Source organism: Mus pahari, chromosome 11 (genome assembly GCF_900095145.1).
Source record: "Mus pahari chromosome 11, PAHARI_EIJ_v1.1, whole genome shotgun sequence".
Classification (NCBI taxonomy): domain Eukaryota; kingdom Metazoa; phylum Chordata; class Mammalia; order Rodentia; family Muridae; genus Mus; species Mus pahari.
This window is the reverse complement of record NC_034600.1, coordinates 13,333,321-13,350,131: the sequence shown is the minus strand read 5'-3', so window position 1 is coordinate 13,350,131 and position 16,811 is coordinate 13,333,321.

Genomic DNA, 16,811 nt, shown 5'->3' with positions numbered 1-16,811 from the left:
GCATTCAATAAACAAAGGAAGCAGAGTTGTACGGAGTTGTTGAGTGTGTAAAACATCATATCCCTGGGGAAAATGTTAGCAAGTAGGAGAAGACTCTAGAACAATAAAAAAGTACAGCAGGGAACACAGTAACTTATCAAGTATGTGCTGGGAGTACATAATTGTTTGCAGTGTACTTGTGTACACTGCTAGTGCAGTAGGTTTTATTTTTATACCTGTTGTCACCTGTGAAGAATGCATTGTGCTGTATCCTTTCAGATCAAGTATAATCTTATGATAGCACTATCATATATATGGCCTGCCATTGGTCAATATATCTTCATGCATTTTATGAGTGTAAGTTAAGTTACATTTGGATTGTTTATAAGACACTCTTATCACTGAACTACTCACACTGAAGTACTACTGGCTTTCTACTTTACTGCCCCTGATAAAACAGATCCAATAATTTCTGAATGACAATTAGAGCCAATGTAGAAATGATTATAACATGTAATCTCATACCATGTGCTAAAAAGTCCATCATTTTATAATTTTAAAGATTTATTTTATCTGTATGAGTGTTTGCCTACATGTATATCAGTGCCTACAGAGACCAAAAGAAGATGTTATATCCCCTAGAACTTAAGTTATAGGCAGATTATGTGCCGCCATATGGGTGCTGGGAACCAAACTCAAGTCCTCCGCAGGAGCAGCACGTGATCATAACCACTGAGCCATCTTTCCATCCCAATTTCATAATTTTAATCAACCTTCCATTTGCCTATTATAGTGATTACCAAAAACAGACTGAAAATGATATACTCCAAAATTATCCCCAGGAGCAATTTCCAGTAGCAGGAACAAAGGTCCCTGTGGAACTTTCCCCATTGCTGTTATGAAAATCATGAGAACAACCCAATAAAGAGCATGGTCACATAACTCCCTGCCTTTGGGCAGAGTGCCATGTGGTGGGAACATGGCTGTAATGATTTTTCTCACTTCTTGGTCAACAGGGAGCAGAGACTAGAGCATAGGAAGAGCTCAAGGCAAGATACACCCAAGAGTATGCTTTGCCCCGAGTGATGACACCCCAAGCCCTACTCCCCAACCTTCTAATAAAGCCTTCATGGTATGATTGTATTAAGTGATTAATCCATTGACTTGGCCAAAACTCACATGGCACCCAAGTGTTAGCATGCATTGCACTCCCTCAATCCTAGCCATGAAGGAGCCAAGTCTTTTGAAAAAATGTACCTCTTTCCCAACTCTATTTCAATAAGCAGAGATAATTTATTGTATACAAAACTCACTTTGGGGAACTTGCTATAGTGGATTCTTGGGCCCTATCTTAAGCTATTCCATCCCAATTTAGTCAGTATGACCAAGAGTAGACCACCAAGACTACTCTGATTCAAAACATTCTAAAGTAACTTACAAAAACAAGAGTGGAGAACCCACACTGCCATGTCAGCTCTTTGCCCGCAGGTAGCTGCGAGGAGAGAGGCCAGAACCACCAGGTCTTTCCGGGCCTGAGCTGGATGGTAAGTGTAGGCGACCCAGGAAGAACCACATGGAGCCTGGAGTCTTGTTGAAGCAGGAACTCACTTTAATGTGGTAGCAATTTGCTTATATAGACAGGGCAAATTGGGGAGAGGGGTATGGGGGGGGAAGATGACAAATGGGGTGGTGTGAGATGACGAGGGATATGGGGTGATGTCACCGGGCCTATGAAAACTTTTGACATCAGCAATAGCTAGGCAGAGGCAGTCTCATTCAGGTCGATAGGTTGTGCCGAGTCACTCTCAAGTGGAAGCGAATGACAGGTTTCGAAAATCGAGCCAGGCTCGGGTTTGTCCTTAAGGCCCAAACCGAGGCCAAATAGTGTCCACCACTGCCATGCTTTAATTATTACCTAAGCACACACACCTTGGACTTCTGACTTTCTCCTCTGAGTAAAACCACCCCACTCTCTGAGATGATCACAGAGGTAGAGTGTTGCACAGTGACCAGGTGCCCTATCCCAGAGTTCACTGGCAAATGTGATGAAAGGTTTTCCAGTAAGAGCCTCTTCCCAAGAAGTATATTTACAATTAAATAATTTTAATTCATTTCTAGTGGTGGTGAAAGAGTTGTTATTGGGTAGATGCTGGTAGATATGACAATGGGTTTCTATGGAAATCTCTTTTAGAATGTTTATAAAGTAGACAGAGGGGTTATTAGCTAGACAGAATGGAAAATATTGAAAGCATGATATGAGTGGAAAGTTATTAGCTGATAAAAAAAGAACGCAAAGTATTCAAAGTATTACATGAGCAGGAACATACAAAAGTAATCGTTTATTTTCCCTCTCACCTTCTAGATTAGATAGATATACTTATATATTCATTCATATGCATCATGAAGTCCTATAATAGGTGTGTGGTCTTGGATCCCAAAGAAAACTAATCAGTAAGGTTGTGTGTCTTTTACTAACCACATTCAGCTTCACAGTTGCAGGTTTGGAATAAACAATTGGAAGCTTGGATTTAAGCAGGTCTGTGTTTGTGGCTTTCTAGGACAATGAATCAAAGTGAAAAGAAAAGAAAATCCAATAAAGACATTTTCTAGGCTGGATTATAATGAATGTAAGTAAGGTAACTAAGGAAAGAAGAATGCCTGCCAAGATGCTGAGACTGGTGTGGTGGGAGGGACGATGGGAGAGGAGGCTTGCTAAGTCTAAGAGGCTATTAGGGCACTAGAAAGAGAAAGACAGAAGGATGGTGACTGCTGGTCAGAGAACAGAATCCAGGAAACTCGCTTGCCATTATTAGTCCAGACCTAAGAAACTACAGAAGTGCTCTGGCCTTTGTCCTCCATTCCTAGAGGATGGTCCTGCAAATCTCCTAAGTGTCATGTGTAACCTTGCTATCGCCCACAATCCTTATGGCTTCTACTAACTAGGTGATGGATGATCTATACCAATAAAATGGCTCAGAGTTGGGACTTGGCTACTCCTCATGTAACTAGGGAGTTGGGATTTTGAGACATGTGACATTAGCAAGAAGGCAACAGATGTGATGGGAGACAAGACCACTCAAGCAGTGGCTAGAGACTGAATCACTCTTGTTAGGTAATAAAACCTCAATAAGCCCTTTGAACACAAACGTCTGGGTGATCTTAGGCATGTATTGTCTGTGTATGTCATTGAACAGCATTGTGCCAAGTCAGTGCTTGTACCCCAGCTCCCTAGGGTGAAGATGCTAGAGCCTTCCCACATGGTGGCCTGCAGGTGGAGAAACAATACCCTTCCATGCATCTACACTTAGCTAACTTGGATTTGTATCATTTTTACTGCAATAAAACTGTAATCATAAGAAAATCAAAACAAAACATACCAAAAAAATTCTAGAACTTTGGAATAAAATAAAAATGAAACCAGGGAAAGCAGTAAAACAAATGCACTAAAAAGTGTGGTTATCTCCTTAAATGTTTTATCACCTTTATTAGTGCTCTCTTTCTGGGTGAGTGTGTGTGTGTGTGCACATGCGTGTGTGCATGTGTGTACACCATAGTGTGCATGCTGAGGTGGAGGAAGGCCTTGCAGGAGCTGGATCTTTTCATTTTCTATGAGTCATGGGGATCACCAAACTTGGTGGCAAGTACCTTTTTACCCACTGAGCCATCTTGCCAGCCCTCATAATTATTTTTTCATAAGAGAATTAGGAGTGTGACATGTCTTTTTACTACATATCTTACATGAAAATAAGGCAAAGTATCTTCTGATTATAACAACTTACCTGAAATATAAGGAAGTTATAATTCAGTAGCTAAACTGAGATCCATAGAATCAGACTTAGAAGCTGATAGTTTAATATATATTACATAAAAAATCATTTATTACATAATTAAATAAATACACTAAGGTATCTCCCTTCTCCTTGGTCAGGATTTGGAAGATTCTTCACACAACTATTTCTAAAACAATGATTTCATCTATATACGGCAGAGGCAGTGTCTGATGCCGCTGCTTTCCTCCTCCTCCTCCTCCTCCTCCTCCTCCTCCTCCTCCTCCTCCTNCCTCCTCCTCCTCCTCCTCCTCCTCCTCTTCTTACTCCTCCTCCCTCTCCTCCTCCTCCCTCTCCTCTTCTTCTTCTCCTTCTCCTCCTTTTCTTCCTTCTTCTCCTCCTCCTTCACCTCCTCCTTCTTCTTCTTCTCCTAAACTATAAAAGAGCCCAACCAGTGCATTTCATTCATAGGCTTTGCTGAAACAGTTCCCATGGCATGGGAAATACATGGGACTGGTCTGGTCAACAGAGAAAGCTGTCCTTAGAATGCTTCCTGCCCTAAGAAAGGCAGCAACAGAGATGATAATCTGTTTGATGCTGGAGATTTTAAAGATCAGTAACTCTTTCTGACTCTTTATTATATAATCACCAGTTGAGTAGTTTTTTAAATTATTATTCAACCTTCTTGAATTAATATGCCGTTCCATGATGACTTGTGGATAAAAAGTTGTCTCATCATAATAGCTTTAATTTTCACCTTGGAGTATATGATAAAAAAAAAACCACTTGCAAAATCCAGCAGCATAGAGCTGGGGGGGGGGGGTACACATCTGTAGACCCAGCGCGGTGGTGCACATCTGCAGACCCAGTGCTTGGGAGGCAGAGTGACAGTGATTTCAGGAAAATCACTGAAAGGGCAAGGTCAATCATTTACACAGTGAGTCCAGGTCAGTCAGGACTACACAATGAGACCCTGTCACTGTGTACAGGACAAACCATGATAGGAAATAGCAGGATTTATTCTTGAGAGAGGAAGAAAATCATCGCGTTGGGTGAATAGGGAGCTGGGAGGATCTGGGAAGAGTTGGGATACAAAAAAAGAAATTTAATACAAAAGTTAAATTGCAACAGAATGTAACAGATTTAATTATTCTGTAATTAATATTTGTTACCCGTGAAACCCTAAGGTTTCCTTCTTTTGGGGGGTCTAGTCTAGCATAGAAGTTGTTTAGTAACGTAGTCTTTCCAGTAACATGTGCTCCGAATGTAACACATAAAAGGTCACTGCCTTCTACAGGGGTGTATTGCCATACAGGACCTGAAATTTCAATCTAAACTACTAAGAGATCAAGGTTTAAATGTGAATGGTACACCTTAACAAAAGGAACCTTGATAAGAGCCACACAAGCCCCAGATACTCAGCCTCACCTCTAATGAGATACAGCACGTTTCAGCCTGCATTCTTTAGAACAAGTGACTTAGCCCACCTCATTCCAGAAAGAAAGGGGACTTTAATTCTGCTATGTTGAGTGGAAGATGACTGTAAATTCACTGCAACATAGCTTGTACTTGAATACCTAGTTTGGTTTTGTTTGTTTATTTTTGTTTTTTGTTTTGTTTTTCTGGTTTTTTGTTTTGTTTTATTCTTTTGACACAGGGTCTTAATGTAGCCCTGACTGGCCTGGAACTAACTCATTACGTAGACCAAGGCAGCTTTGAACTCACAGAGATTCTTGAGGCTCTGCTTCCAAAGTCCTGGGATTAAAGGCATAAGACATTGTACCTAGCCTCATGTTATTTGATAAGAAATAGGAAAACAGGCTGGGCTGTGGTGGCGCACGCCTTTAATCCCAGCATTTGGGAGGCAGAGGCAGGTGGATTTCTGAGTTTGAGGCCAGCCTGGTCAACAAAGTGAGTTCCAGGACAGCCAGGGCTACACAGAGAAACCCTGTCTCAAGAAAAAAAGAAAGGAAGGAAGGAAGAAAGAAAGTAAGGAAGGAAGGAAGAAAGAAAGAATGAAAGAAAGAAAGAAAGAAAGAAAGAAAGAAAGAAAGAAAGAAAGAAAGAAAGAAAGAAAGAAAGAAAGATTGATTTTTTTCTCTTCCCAGTTAAAGCTCAAATATGGCTCAAGCATATAATACCATCTAATGCACATCTCAGTTAATTTCATCTGAGACATGAAAGAGTCCACTAAGGTGTGCTGTTCACTAAGACACAGGAGCTGATGGCCTTCAGAAGTCAGGAGGTGAGTACAAAGAATGCATTGCTTTCACAAGGATCTGTTCCCACCATACTCTCTTTTACATGTCTAAGTAAAAAAGTGTGTGTGCTCAGGAATTTCAGAAGGGGAACTGAATGTCTCAAGACAAGTAAAAGTATTCCAGACTTTTCTACCTAGAGATGTTTATTTATAGAAAATCCAACGTACATTCAATGGACTGGAAACGAAGCTCAGCAGCAGAGCCTTTGCCGCCGCGCATGTGCAAGGCTTGGGATAAATCTCCATCACTACACACATGCGCACACACACACAAGTACGTTGAGCACATAATATTTTTACTGATACTCACTTGAGAAGATTACAATTTATAAGCATCATAAATAATTGTGCAGAGGCTTGAGTGGTTGCTCTCTCAGAGGAATTGGGTTTGGTTTGCAGCATCCACAAAGCAGCTTCCAAGTGTCCTTAACTGTGGGGCCGAAGCCGCTGTCCGGACTTCTTTGGGCACAGGCAAATATGTGGTACACATATACACATGCAGCCAAAGTACCATACACATATAATTCTTCTTATAAAAGACAATTCAATGAAAACATTCGTGTGTCAATTTTGTGTAAGTATTTAAAAAATTATAATAGTAATTTAGTTAGAAAGATCTAATATATATCCCCAAAAGTACTAACACTTTTAGCATTCCTTTTTTTTTTGAAGATTTATTTTGAATTATGAGTATATAGATGGGGCATTGCAGCTATGAGTCTGTGCTTACAGATGCCAGAAGAGGATGCTGGAGCCCCTGGAACTGGAGATACAGGCATTGTTTGCCACTCAACTTGGGTAACGAGAACCAAGCCCAGGTCTCCTACAAGAGTAGCATGCACCTCTAAACACTGATGGATCTGTCCAGTTTCCATCTTTTGTATTCTTTAATACAAGTTGCTCACTTGTAAAATATACTAGGTCATGAACTTTATCTTCCTCATCTGTGCATCTACAAAGTGAAAAAATGTGAGTGCACATGGTATGAGCTGCTGGGAATGTGCTAAGTGCTTCTCAAAAGAAAGAGTGCTTTCAAACACGATTACTTCTATCAGAAGCTAAATCTATTACATATGGCCATGATGGTATGACTTCATACTTAGTGACTTGTTTCTATACAAGGGAATAGATAAGCTTTAGCAGCAGCCCCTTCTTGAGAAGCACTAGTTTAAAAGACACAAATTGGCTTTTCATTCCAATTCCCCAGAAACTTCACTCTGGATTCAGTGATCTATTTGGTGACCGTGGAGCAAGGAGAAGTCCACTCAACAGGAAGCATGATTATGTTCTCTTAAAGCCTGTATAGGACGCAGATGCCCGTAAACAACTGTAGTGATGGAAACATGTGAGCACATGCATGTACCCTACTGCCCACATGACCTATCATGTTTCCTATCACGTTAACAATTCCTTATGTTCTTCAAGTTACCTCATGCAAAATGCACACTTTCCCATTTCTATGCTTCATCTCAAAATGGCCTTTCCAAATCCTCTGGCTTTTCTGGATCCTTTTCCCTAACAGCCCAAACACAGTGTGCGTGCAGTGGTTTAATATAAAGCTTCTATGTCTCGGTTCCTAAATTAAGGCCTTTCACAAAGCTTTTAATAATATGGTCCATGCTCCTGGAATTATAGGCAAAGTTAAAAATCATCCCCCTTTGCCTTTCAACAAATTTCAGTTCTCGCCTCTAACAGGGTGCATGTAAACTCTATTAATGTTCATGGAGGCAGAGCCACGCTTTTGGAGTGGAGTGTACCTCTAAATCACACTTTCATCTTTAGCTACATAAATCTGGCACGTGCTCAAATGATACATGGGCCTGAAAAACACACTGTATGTCTGTTTTTTTTCTCTCTCTCTGTATATTAAAATTTATTCATGTCTCTTTAGCAGCTATTACAACATTTTGGCCAACAAATTTTCTTAATATTGTTATACATCTGTTGAGTATAAACTAAATACTACATGTGGCCATAAATATTCTTGACTTGTTGTAATGCAATTAGAAAATAAATTTGATGCCTGAGTAAGCTATATTTGTTTTAAATGATAGAAATTTACTGTTTTTTTCCACCTGGGTAAACATATATAGTAAGAAAAAAACATAATGAGAAAGAGAGAGAGAGAGAGAGAGAGAGAGAGAGAGAGAGAGAGAGAGAGAGAAATAACAGTTACCTGGTAGCTTCTTTCTGTGTGAATCATGATTATATAATAAATTTTACATAATAAAAATGCATTGTAATGCATGCATCATACACCTAAATAAGCTCATACTTGCCTTTTTGTATCAAAAAAAAAAATCATGCCCCAGTATAGGGGACTGCCAGGGTCAAGAAGCAGGAGTGGGTGAGTTGGTTGGTGAGCAGGGGGAAGAGGGAGGGGAGAGGGGATTTTCAGAGGGGAAACCAGGAAAGGAGATAACATTTGAAATGTAAATAAAAAATATCTAATTAAAAAAAGAAAAAGAAAAAAAATCACCAACCATTTAACTTGTTTAAAAAATTGACTAGCTAAGTAACTTCACTTTTACGTAATCCTGACTGATGCTTTCTGAAAGTGTGCATTTCTAGGTTTTCTTAAAAGCCCCACAGCTCCCCTTCCTCACCTTGCACTCTTTGTCCACTTGCCCACAGTCACTCCCCAGTGGGCTGCAGAAATTAGTGAGATACATAAAAATAAGGATGACTCAAATACTTTGAGGTGAGAATAGTTAGTACATTTGGTATGTTAGTGGCCTCTGCTTCTGGAGCCCCAGCCCAGTAGAACACAAACTCATTGGTTAAAGGTAATCAACATAATTGTGTTTGCAACTATATATATTCAGTCAAGGCTAAGTTCAAAGTCTCTGCTTTCATCTCCCTTTCTTGAGAAAACAGAGAACTATTCATGCATGCAGGCAGTTCAAGGAGAAAGACCCCGTTGGTTCCAGACTCTATCCATTCTTTATTATTATTATTATTATTATTATTATTATTATTATTATTATTATTATTAGCTCGGGGGAGGGGGGAGGGTCTGGTTGGTTGATGTTGTTGTTCTTTCTATGGGGTTACAAACCCCTTCACCTCTTTCAGTCCTTCCCCTAACGCCTCCATCAGGATCCCCATGCTCAGTCTGATAGTTGGTTGCAGGAATCTGCGTCTGTATTGGTCAGGCCCTGGCAGAGCCTCTCAGGGGACAGCTGTATCTGGCTTCTGTTGGCAAGCACGTCATTGCATCAGCAATAGTGTCTGGGTCTGGTGGCTGTATATGGGATGGATCTCCAGGTGGGGCGGTCTCTGGATGGCCTTTCCTTCAGTTTCTGCTCTACTTTTTCTTTTCTTTTCTTTTTTATTTTCTTGTTATTTTGTTTTTTGTTTTGTTTTTGTTGTTGTTGTTGATGTTTTGTTTTGTTTTGGTTTTGGTTTTTCAAGCAGGGTTTCTCTGTATAGCTCTGGCTGTCCTGGAACTCACTTTGTAGACCAGGCTAGCCTTGAACTCAGAAATCCGCCTGCCTCTGCCTCCTGAACGCTGGGATTAAAGGCATGCGCCACCACACCCAGCCTCTGCTTGAGCTTCATATGGTCTGTGGGTTGTATCGTGGGTATTCCAAGCTCTTTTCTGAATATCCACTTATCAGTGAGTCCATGCCATGTGTGCTCTTTTGCGACTGAGTTACCTCACTCAGGATGATATTTTCTAGTTCTATCCATGTGCCTTGCAAATTTCATGAAGTCATTGTCTTTAATAGCTGAGTAGTACTTCATTGTGTAAATGTATCACATTTTCTGTATCCATTCCTCTATTGAGAGACATCTGGATTGTTTCCAGCTTCGGGCTATCATAAATAAGGCTGCTATGAACATAGTAGAGCACATGTCTTTATTTGGTGGAGCATGTTTTGGGTATACGTCCAGGAGTGGTATAGCTGGGTCCTCAAGTAGTACTATGTTCAATTTTCTGAGGAACCACCAGACTGATTTCCAGAGTGGTTGTACCAGACTGCAATCCCACCAGCAATGGAGGAGTGTTCCTCTTTCTCTACATCCTTGCCATCATCTGATGTCACCTGAATTTTTGATCTTAGCCATTGTGACTGGTGTGAGGTAGAATCTCAAGGTTGTTTTTATTTGCATTTCCCTGATGACTAAGGATGTTGAACACTTCTTTAGGTGCTTCTCAGCCATTAGAGATTCCTCAATTGAGAATTCTGTTTAGCTCTGCACCCTATTTTTTAATAGGGTTATTTAATTCTCTGGAGTCTAACTTCTTGAGTTCTTTTTACTGGATATTAGCGCTCTATCAGATGTAGGGTTGGCAAAGGACCCTGCATCATCAGGACAAAACAGCAAGCTACAGATGGGGAAAGATCTTTACCAATCCTACATCTGATGAAAGCTAATATCCAAAATTTACAAAGAAGTCAAGAAGATGGACTCCAGAGAACCAAATAACCCTATTTAAAATGGGGTACAGAGCTAAACAAAGAATTTTCAACTAAGGACTGTATCGATTCTTGCAGCCTCTGCTATTCTCCACTGCTCTACAGGCGTGCAGGTCTCTGGGGAGACACGCCCACCTGGCTCCATTCTCCCAGGAACTTGTGATACCTCAGACCCACCCACCTGGCCAGATCCCTCAGCCATCTTCTCTCTTCTATGACACAAGGCAGATGTCCTTGGATTTGGTCCAGTTCCCACACTGACTTGAGGGTCAGTGGTGAGCAACCCTTCTAGGATCCAGCGCTCCTGTCCTCAGGCTGGCCCGTAACATACCTCTCAAGCTTAAAGTCAGAGAACTGGGGGATTAATTTCTTGAGTCTTCCCCTTTTCTCTCTCCTCCTTCAAGTGAAAGGATTTTTTTTACTTCTCTTGCTACTAAGCACAACTGTCTCTGCGATATATGTCTTCTCCCCTCTACCATGCCTCATGGCTGTCTCATGGACTCCTCTCTGACATAGTTATGATTTTGTCTTGTATGGATAAGAAAAGTTGCTCAGAGGGACTTGAAACCCTGTGAAATTTCAAAAGAGTGAAAGACAATTTGGATTAAACACAACAATTGTATCACTCTTTCCAGATGTTAAAAGAATGGCATACACCATTATGACCATAAGAATGGCATGTTAAAGGAGGGTACTATAGCTTCATGAAAAGTGTTGCTATCTTTTTGTTTTAATTAGTGTATGCTAAATGTACAAAGTATTATATTTTATAATAATAATAATAATAAAGCAAAACTAAAAAATGAAGTCTCACTATGTGGCTCTGGTCGGCCCTGAACTGACTATGTTGAAGAGGTTATCCTTGGCGATCTGCCTTCCCCTAGCATCGTCAGTGCTGACGTTAAGGAGTGCCCCACCACATGTGGCCTCTGACACTTTTATACACATTGATTATGTGTATAAAATTTTAATTTTATTACATCCTCTCCTCTGCCTTCCCCACCCCATTAGGCCCTTTCCTCTTCCCCAACACCTCTTTGCTTTTCTGCCTTTCTCTACTCAGAGTGCATATGTGACAAAAGATCTGGGATGCTTGTCTTGTTTGATCTGGTTTATGTCATTGAACAGGACAAACACCAATTTGAACAATTTTCCTGAAAATAATATGCTTTGTGCTTGAAGGTTGAATAATTCTCACATATATTTTATTAATTAGAATATTAATGTGTATGTTTCATATCTATTAACACTAGGATAGTTTGGCTATTGTGAGTATGCAGTTATCTCTAATGGATGCTGACTTGGACTCCATCAAAGACATGAAGATGGAACATCCGCCTCCGTGCTGAGCCTAAGGGAAACCCATGATGGCACAATGGGGGAGCCTCAGTGGTTGACTTAAGAGATAATGTTTGGATCTAAGCAATTAAAGAACTAAAATAAATAAAAGAATCTTACTCCATTCTTTCATTGTACATTTTCATATGTATGATGACCAGTCACCCTTTGCACATGCATGTGTGTATACACACAAACAGGACTATCTTCCTATATTATTTCATTAAGCTTATTTAAAGCAATATTAGCTGTTTACATTTGTGGTGTTCATTACAGTCAAGCAACACACAGAACATTATTTCTCACGAGTTTTCATTTCCCATAGGTAGTTTTTATTTTTCTTGTTTTAATTCTTGCTCAGTTCTTTTTCATTCCTGTCATTGATTTAACCTTAAACTCTCTGAAAATTATTAAATCTCCAGTTGATCTTTCCAAAAAGCCAAAAAGCAACTGGAAATTTGTTAATTCCCTCTCACTGTTGCTCACATCATACAGCCTAGTAATTTCATTTATTCAGGTAACTTCTGCCAGAGCCTTCAGACCCTCTCCAGGTTGGACAAGTTACTCCCTATGCCTAAAGCATAGCAACTGTCTTGTATCTTGCTTAAACACCATGAAAATTTTTGTTTGGCTGAGCGTTGCTACAGTTAGAGTCTTCTGAACAGGCATGTGCTACACAACTATAATTCTGGCACTGAGGAGGCTGAAGCAGGTAGATAATTCAAGGCCAGCTAGGGAAACATAACAAGACCCTTTCAAAAATTATTTCTTTCACAACTTTGTAGTATATGTGCTGGTGAGGCAGGTGTGTGTGTGTGTGTGTGTGTGTGTGTGTGTGTGTGTGTGCGTGTGCGTGTGCGTGTGCGTGTGCATGTGTGTGTGTGTATCAAAGTTTCTTCAACCTGACCTGGCCATGAATCTACTCCCCTTGCTCCTAACTTGTCTTTAACATTCAGCTTGTGAACTTAGTTTGCTAAAATCTGCTTTCCTGTTCTCATCCCCATGACACCCATTTTCCTGTTGATTCTGAATCTCCTTTATACAGATGCCAAATATTTACTTCCTAAGTGATTCTTTTGCCCATCTTAATCATCAACTTTATCACCTCCTAATTCCTCTATTGAGGTCTTTCCTTCCTACAATCTTTTCTTGAATTTCTAGAGGTGTTTATGTTCTGTGAATGCTGATTTCTCATGGTTCTTTGCTGTTATATTATAGATGTAACATAGTCTCTAGTATTAATGTTGTCTAGTATTAATTGCCTAGATAAATAATCTAATATTATTTATCCTACACTTTGTTTCTTAGGTTTGAATTCTATTGTAGGTTTCCTGAAGTTTCCTGTGTCCAAATTTTCTTTTTTTTTTTTTTTAATGTACATTTTTTTTTTTTTAAGATTTATTTATTTATTATATGTAAGTACACTGTAGCTGTCTTCAGACACTCCAGGAGAGGGCGTCAGATCTTGTTACGGATGGTTATGAGCCACCATGTGGTTGCTGGGATTTGAACTCTGGACCTTCGGAAGAGCAGTCGGGTGCTCTTACCCACTGAGCCATCTCACCAGCCCCCCTGTGTCCAAATTTTCAAGCAGATGATTAATTGAGGAGTGTCCTTGAACAATACATTTTTGTCACTGTAAAATTTTTATTGAATCTGTTAATAAAATAGACACATAGATACTGTGCATACTGACCATTCTCAACTTCCACCTCCTTAACCCATCATTTACCATCTTTCCTCTCTACAAATTTCTCTCACATTCATGTCTAAATACTTTTAAAGAAATGAGTGTGCCAAAGACAAATTGAAAATGTAAACTGTGATTCTTCTGCCACTGTTGGGGGTTGGGACAAGACTCTCAAAATGGTTCCTACTTAGGAAACTAAACTAGAGCTTTGCAGTCAAGTTTCTGCCCTACACCTCACCCAGACAGCTCCTGATAAAGGAAGCCATCTTTGCCAAATAGCACCATTCATCTGTGGCCAGCTTAGCCCAACAGCCAGAGGAAATTCACAGTCTTGGGAGGACCAATCTTCATAATGCAACGTGTCTTCTATGATCAACCTTCTGCATCAGGACATTTTGTTAGTTAACTGGTGATCTCTGGTATTTCATATTTAAGCGAGTCATCTCTAAAAGCAGTTTTGAAAGCACTCAGTACAAGTTGACTGTTAGCTGCAAACTACTATGATCTCTACTGCAGTGTTTTGGCCCTTTGTTTCCTTGGTTCTCAGTTATCTTTCTGTTAACAGGCCAGATTCCATAAGGAAGCATCTTCTGCCTGGGCTGGGTAACCAGCACTCTGCTAGTCAAGGGGAGAGATATGAGAGAAGGTCTGAACACTCCATACACAAATACAGAATTTATCACATTACTTTCAATTCGATTTCAAATAACTGTCCTTCTTCCACATCAGTGTGTGTGTGTGTGTGTGTGTGTGTGTGTGTGTGTGTGTATGCGTGCACCTACACACATGTGCATGTTTCTCAATCCAGACAGGTTTTGCACCTTTCAAATGATTATCTTCTCTGGATATTAAACTTCTGATATTCTTTCAGGTTATAGAAGGAAAGCTGTCTGTCTATGTAAATGGGTATTTATTTCAATATTCCATATGAAGATTTTAGCCAATTATCCTATTTTTAGATCTATCCTCAAACCTTTTTCCACACATACCTGGAAATGCCAATTCCTAAGCCTCCTGGGTATTTTGCAGTGTAAGAGCACCTCAGTTTTCCCTCTGTCAGCACAGACTTTAGATCCCTAGGCCTGCCGAGGTCAGAAGCCCTCACTCAATAGCTTTCCAGCTTCCAATTCACTTCCTTTTCCGTTCCTTTTTTAGAAAATCTAATATTATTTTAGGAAGCAAACATATAATCTACTTTAGTGAAACAATGATTTGCATATTCTCCCCCTCATCTCTCATATTCACATTTTTAAGTAAGTGGAACTCTCATTGTTCTAAAGAAAACTATTGTCTCTCAGACCTCTGTTGCCCCTTTTGTCCCTAATGTCAAGCAGGGCCAATATTTATTAGTCTTTCACCTGTCAAGATGTTGAGGAAAGGCAAATCCTATTGTTCTGTATGAGCAGTAGCTCATCGGTTCTGTATGACCAGTAGCGCGCAGTTCTGTATGAGCAGTAGCTCATCGGTTCTGTATGAGCAGTAGCACACGGTTCTGTATGAGCAGTAGCGCATCGGTTCTGTATGAGCAGTAGCTCNNNGGTTCTGTATGAGCAGTAGCTCATCGGTTCTGTATGAGCAGTAGCTCATCGGTTCTGTATGAGCAGTAGCGCATCGGTTCTGTATGAGCAGTAGCTCATGGTTCTGTATGAGCAGTAGCTCATCGGTTCTGTGTGAGCAGTAGTGCATGGTTCTGTATGAGCAGTAGCTCATGGTTCTGTATGAGCAGTAGTGCATGGTTCTGTATGAGCAGTAGTGCATGGGTTCTGTATGAGCAGTAGCTCATCGGTTCTGTATGAGCAGTAGCACATCGGAGAACTGTTCTGTAGCCTGCTGTTCTCACTTACAGCCAACTGGTGCTTCTGCATGCCACCATAGACATCAAGACATCTTTCTAACTCCTATGTGGTGTATTGTCAAAGCAATGTTCTTGGACAGGGTATTTGATTTATTTCTAATCTCTGCTCTAACACACTTTTAATTAATAGTCTTAGAAAAAACTAATTTGACATATATACAAGTATATACATGGGCCAAGTTTCAATAAACATGTCAAGTGGAATGACAATTGGCCAATCACCCTAAATGAGGGTTGCACTAATTCTTATCCCTAATGGGAAATAGTATCTGGGGTTTGGTTTTTTGGTTGGTTCATTTGGGGGGGGGGGTCTTTTTTGTTATGTTTTACCTCTTTTATAATATGGATCAGAGTATCTCATAAAAATAAATACGAAAACAGTGGTTTCCAATACAGATTAAGTTCACATTTCCTTATAACGTCTTTACATGTCATAAGATGTATTTCCTTTTGCTCTGCCTCAGCTGCACTGTGTACTAACAGTTAACTATTAAGAAAGGAAAAATGTGTATATTATGTATGTTATATATGAGCATAAGCACCAGTTCAAAGGCATCATTCCAACACTGTTGCGCCAAATACAGAAGTTTGATATTTAAAAAATATCTCCCTACATCTAAAATATTCAAATTTAGTAAGGACAGCGAAAATAATGAGAAGCAGTTACCAGAGCAAGGCATTTCTCATACAGACCATGTCTGTGACAGCATACATACTCAGGCTCGAATTACAAGTTCACTAGTCTAGGAAGTTCACTAGTTAAGGAAGCATGCTTGGATCAATAGTTACTCTATATCTGGAATATGTTATTAATCAACTGGGTACTTTGGAAAGAACATTGGTCTTAAGATCACAATGTAGAAAATGTTGCATAGCCAAATAATGTGATCATTCTCCAAACCAAAAAACCAAACCCCAGATACTATTTCCCATTAGGGATAAGAATTAGTGCAACCCTCATTTAGGGTGATTGGCCAATTGTCATTCCACTTGACATGTTTATTGAAACTTGGCCCATGTATATACTTGTATATATGTCAAATTAGTTTTTTCTAAGACTATTAATTAAAAGTGTGTTAGAGCAGAGATTAGAAATAAATCAAATACCCTGTCCAAGAACATTGCTTTGACAATACACCACATAGGAGTTAGAAAGATGTCTTGATGTCTATGCCCCATTTCTTTATCTGAAAAAAGTGGAAGAAGGAGCATTTTTGAAGTGCCTCCCAACTGTTCACCACTGAAACTGCAACATAAAGTTTTCTAATTGATAAAATCATGGTGAAGGTAGTCATCTGAGTCAGTTAAAAAACATATGCAAAATAAAATTGATATAAAATCGCTTTCTCAAGAACATTTGAATCATAAAAAATTGGTGAAGACTGAGAGACGTGAGTATAAGCTAACAGAGCAGCACTTGGTCCTGAGACGTGAGTATATGCTAACAGAGCAGCACTTGATGCTGAGACGTGAGTATATGCTAACAGAGCAGCACTTG